This window comes from Pteropus vampyrus, unplaced genomic scaffold (assembly GCF_000151845.1).
Source record: "Pteropus vampyrus isolate Shadow unplaced genomic scaffold, Pvam_2.0 Scaffold388, whole genome shotgun sequence".
Lineage (NCBI taxonomy): Eukaryota > Metazoa > Chordata > Mammalia > Chiroptera > Pteropodidae > Pteropus > Pteropus vampyrus.
Window position 1 is genome coordinate 870,744 of NW_011889169.1, and position 5,934 is coordinate 876,677.

Consider the following 5,934-nt stretch of genomic DNA (forward strand, 5'->3'; position numbering starts at 1 on the left):
ATCATACATTTATGTACTCACGTTTACTGTCTACATCCCCTACGGGAACGAAAGCTCCATGAGGGCAGGACCCAAAATGCTGCTCTCTCCCCAGCACCTACAGCAGTGCCTGGCTCGTGATAGGTGATTGGTAAGTATTTGTTGAATAGATTAATTAACAGATCTGTAAAATGGCCTTTCTAATCCTGACCTCTCTCTGATTCTAGGAGTCTGTGAATAAGGCATGGCTGGGAAAGCATGTGAGAAAACCACAATATTTCTCCCGGGGACACAGCCAATTATAGTTTAGAAAGTTCTTTTTCATCCCTAAAAACAAACCAAAAAAAAAAAAAAAAAGCCAACTTTATTTTAGCTCTTTCTGTGTGCTAGGCCCCACGCTACATGGTTGCTATACATTTTCTCATCACTACCACGATCATCTACTTACTAGGCACCATTTAACAGATGAACACACTGAGGCTAATAGAATGCAAGAAATTTTTCTAAGACCACACAGCAAGAAAGGGTAGTCAGGTTCGCTCTCAGATCAGGCAGGAACTGCTATCTTCATTGTATAGTCAGGGAAACTGAGACCCAGAGAAAGGAGATGAATTGCCCAAGATAATATAATAAAAACGGCAAACAGTTACATCACTCTTACTATGTATCAGGCTCTGCGCTAAATGATTTTCATATATGAAACCCTCAAAACTGGTGATATTACTACCATGACAGTTTTCAGATGGAGAAACTAGAGCAGAGAAAGAAAGCTTTAATACCCTTCCTGTTCACACAGTTTGCAAATAGCAGAGCCAAGATTTGAACCAGGGAAATCTAGTCCCGTGGTGTTAAGCGCTCATCCCTATTGCACCGTCTGTCAGTAGAGCAAGTCTGGACAGGCTGGAATTAAAAGTGGGGTGCCCAGCACCCTGCCTCCTGGGCTGAGACAGAGTGAACAAAAGCACATTGAAAGTATCCTCAGCCGCCAGCTGGGACTTTCCACCTTGAAGGGAGGGTAGTGTTATGGAAAAAATGATAAAGCTGTGGAAAGATGAATGTTTTCCCAGGGGCCCCAAGTCTCCTCGAGTCCCCCCCACCTTCTTTGCTGTGGGGGAGTGCCACAAACTGTGCCGGCCTGATCCTGATGAGATGAAGGCCACCTGGATCCCGACACACCCCAGCCTGGGCTGCTCGAATACTGAGGATCACTGGCCTTGATGGAAAGTTCCAGTTTCTCAGCCAGGAACATGAAGCGTCCACCCAGGGATCCCCAAGGAATCAGGTTCGGGCTGGGACTCCCTGTCTCATGGGGCTGCTCAATCCTTCATTCAGCAAACTTTGAGAAGGGTGTGGGCTCTGAAGGAAGGCAAGGAGGGGAGAAAAGGTCTAGCTGGCTATTTATAAAGATTAAGAATCTCTCACCTCTGCCATGACTGTGTGACCTTAGGCAAATCAAAATACACAGAGTGAAGGGATTAGGGTAGAGTTCTCTATGTGATGGTCTCTGTCTCCAAAATATTTCAATATTCTAGTTCAACAGCTTGAAAAAATATACAAGTTCAGTTTCAATTTCAGCAGTGTTCCCTCTGTCCAGTTCAGGGTTCAGTTAAAAATAATACTAATGATAGGATGGGAGCTCTGGGTTCAGCAGTGTGCACAGTTTTCCCCAGTTCCATCTGGTTCAAGTTCAAGGCTAGACGAGATCGCTGTTTCGGTTACTATGCTGCATAACAAACCACTCAAAGCTTAGTGACATAAAAACAATCATTTTATTATACTCACAGGTTTTGTGAGTCAGGAGTTCGGGCAGGGAAAAGTGGGTACAGCTTCTCTCTGAAGGCTCAGCTGGGAAACTCAGGGACAGGAGTGAGTGGAATCATCTCACATGTCTGGTGTCCTCATTTACATGTCTGGAGGTTGACACTGGCAGTAAGCTGGAATGTTACCTACACATGGCCCCTCCAGGTGGCCTGGCATATTTGTTTTCCATGACTATTATAACAAATTACCACAAATATGGTAATTTGTTGGCTTAAAACAACACAGATTTAGTATCTTTCAGTTCTGTAGACTAGAAGTCCAACCAGATCTTACTGAGCGAAAATCAAGGTGTCAGCAGGAGCACAGCCCTGCTGACACCTTGATTTTCGCCCAGTAAGATCCAATTGGAGGCTCTAAGGGAGATTCTGTTTCCTTGACTTTTCCAGCTTCTAGAGGCTAACCACTTTCCCTGGCTCATGATCCCTTCCTCCATCTTCAAGGCCAAAAACATTGGGCCAAGTCCATCTCATGCTGCCATCTCTCTCGTTCTCCCTCTTCTGCTTCCTTCTTCCACCTTGTGATTACAGAGCTCACCTAGATAACTCAAGATAACCTCCCTATTTTAAAGTCAGTGTATTAGCAACCTTAATTCCATTTGCTACCTTAATCTACGTAACGTAACATATTCACAGGTTCCAGGGATTAGGTCATGGCCTTTTGGGGGGCTGTTATTCTGCCCATCATAGCAGGATAGAGTAGAGGATGGAGGAAGACGGTGGGTTGGTCCTCACTCTCCCCACCGCGTGCGCGCGCGCACGCACACACACACACACACACACACACACACACACACACACACAATCTTGTTCTAATGAATAAGTCGACAAGGCCCTAATTTAAAGGGGTTCCTTCTTAGTGGGATGCTGTCCCCAGAGTCTAACCTTGCCTCCCTTCCTCAAGTACATGCTTTTCTCCAGGAGCACCAGCTTCTTCAAACCACTGGGCAAATTCCACCTTCCAGAAAACCCTACAGATATAGATCTTGCCTCAGAGTTATCTCCCTCCCCCAGCAATACATCTTCAATAGTCTGAGGTATTGGGGCTGGATTAAGACCCCAGGTGCCCTAGCAGGGTACTCAAGGGTGCTCTTAGCACTTCTAGTCTTACAAAACGGTCCAGAGAGGGACACTCCACATCCAGTTCTCTTCAAGGTCTGCCCACCTGTGTGAATGAGGTTAGATGTCTTTTCACATGGCCAATTGTCTAGGAAACAATCGTTAAATCGTACACACAGAGGCACACATGCATCAATTCTGAAAATCAAACCAGGAGTCAGTAACTCAGATGATCACAGAGTCAGACAAGTGATATAGATCAGCGAAGGACATTAGGGAGCACCAAGGTCAGTGGCAAACCGGAAATGCCTGTCCTGCCCTTTAAGGAGTGACAGAACTAATAGTAGTAATAGGATATGAATTCAGTGTTGCAGGTATTTTGGTTTTTCTAAAAAAACCAGCAGGCCAGATATTTATGTGAAGTGTCCCAATTCTTAAGTCATTATTGCTAATTCCATGCCCACTAGCCAAACTCTGACCAGAGGCTAAGAGTTTGTAACCTTTGGTCTAAACCCAGATAGTGATAGAGAAACATATTCTCAGTCACCCCCCAGTCTGCAAGGTCACCCCTCATACCATGAAGTTAGTATTTCATTATAAAGAACACGTGTTCCTTTTGTTCAACTCCTCCTGGCCCCCTTTCCAAGAGTGCCTCTTCAGGCCTATTAGGATACCGAAGGTGCTCCATGCCAAGGAGCATATTTTTTAAACTCAACTTTGAATTATGAAAATAATACATTTTAATTATAAGAATAGTAAATCAACAAAAATATATGGTAAAAAGTAAAAGTGCATTTATCTGTTAAGCTGCCCTCAGCTTAACAGATAGAAATCCTTATAAGGATATTTTCTAACATGATGTCCCAAAGTAGGCAATGTTAAGGTTGATTCATCAGCCTTAAAATGCCAGGACAGTAGGTCTGCAACTACGTAATTCTCTAGGCATTTCCCTCATGGTTGCAATATAGCTGTAACAACTCCAAGCATCACATCTTCACACTAGTGTCCCAAGCAAGAATAGAAGGGGTAAGGTCAGAAAGAGGTTTTCTTTTTTATCAAGGAGGAAATTGTTCTCCCAGCAGTTTCCCTTCATATCTCACTGGCCCAGCCGAGTCTCGTGGCCACCTTTAGCTGCAAGGAAGGCTGAGAAAGCAACTATCTGTCAAAAAGGAATGAGATTGCCCCACCTGGTTTGGGCCAGTCATGACTCATTCTTCGTTGCCTTAACAAGATGGCTTTGTGAGCAACGGAGAAGTGGGTAAGGGTTGTTAGAACTTCTTTTATTCCCCTCCCAGTCCCACTCCTCTCCCCAGAGTTACCCACCATTAACAGTTTGGGGTGTATCCTTCCAGATTGTTTTGTCTACTTACATATACACTATAGCAGACATTTGGCCATTTTTCTTTTCTTCTATACTGTCGGAGACACAATTTTGTTTTTGTTCTCTTTTTCATAGGATCAAGAATAAATCTTGATTGCTCTAAGCCAGAGATTGATTTAAAAATGGACCTGCAACTTAGCTATGGTCAATGAGGTTTAAGAGAAGTTGGCTGGAGGATTCTAGAAAGAGTTTCTTATCTCTTACAAGAGTGCTGAGAAACAAACAAGCAAATAAACAAACAAAAAGAGCTGCATCAGGAAGGAGCCGTCCCTTTTCTTCTACTGGTCATTGAAATATAGGAATGTGATGCCTGGAACTGTAATTGTAATGGGATCTAGTCAGAGGATGGCAAAGTGGAAAGGTGGGAATAACCTACATCATTGATGATGAAATCAAACCACTGAATGAACCACCCCTGAAGCTACCCCACCCCTGGACTTATTGTTATGTAAGATAATATGTCTTCCACACTGAAGCAAATTATCTTGGGGATTTCTGTATCAAAGTCAGAATCATCCATCTCATACACATATATAGGTTTGTTTGCTTCCCCCACACACACACACACACATAAATAGGATCATAGTTTCACGGATTGGGACTGAGTTTAGTTGCAAAAGATGAAACTCAAAAATAGCAGTGATAGAACCAAGACAAAAGTATATTTCTCTCATGTAAAAGAAGTTCAGAAACAGGCAGTTCAAGGCTGGCATGTCATTCCACAGTGCAAGGACCCTGGCTGCTTCTGTCTTGTAGGTCTATCATCTTCAATCCAACATGCCGCTCAAGCCATCATATCTACATTCCAGCCAGCAGGAAGTGGTAAGGAGCCCAAAAAAGGCACAACCTCTCAGAAGATGCTCACACTGTTTATATCTCGTTGGCTAAAACTTTGTCACGTCATCATGCTTCATTGCTAAAGCTTAATCACATCACCATGCTTCATCAAAAAAGAGTTTAGGATCCTTTATTCTGAATAGCCATGTGCCAGCTCAAAATCAGAGATTCTATGTTTAAGGAAAGATAGAATGGATATTGAAAGGCAACGAGCGACTTCTGCCACAATATTGTGCATATTAATATAATATGGTTTTGTTTTTGTTTTTACTCAATTTATCCTGGCTTTCTATTCAATTTTTAGGCCAATACCTAAAAATTTACCTTGTCATTTTGAGATTCATTTTGTTCTTCTTTTTCTAGAAACTTAGATCATTTATTTTAGAACTTCTTTTCCAAGATAAGCATTTAAAGCTATATCAGAAAAAAGCTATATAATTTATATAAAGCTATAAATATTCCTGCAAGCACTGTTCTAGATGCATCCTACAAATTTTGGTTGTTTTTTTCATCATCATTCAGTTTAAAACATTTTCTAATTTCCCCTGTGATTTCTTCTTCCCATGGTTTACTCAGAAGTATATTGTTTAATTTCCAAATATTTGGGGAGGTTCTATGTCTTTTTTTTTTTCTAATTTAATTTAACTGCAAATTTGAGACTTGTTTTATAGTTCAATATATGGTGTTTCATGATCCATGTTCTATGCATTTGAAAATAGTATGCATTCTGCCATTTTTGGGTATAGTGTTCTAAGAACATCAATTAAGAGGTGATCGATAATGGTGTTCAACTCTTCAATATACTTAATGACTTTATGCATATTTTTTTATCAGTCGCTGAGAAAGGAGTGTTAAAATCTT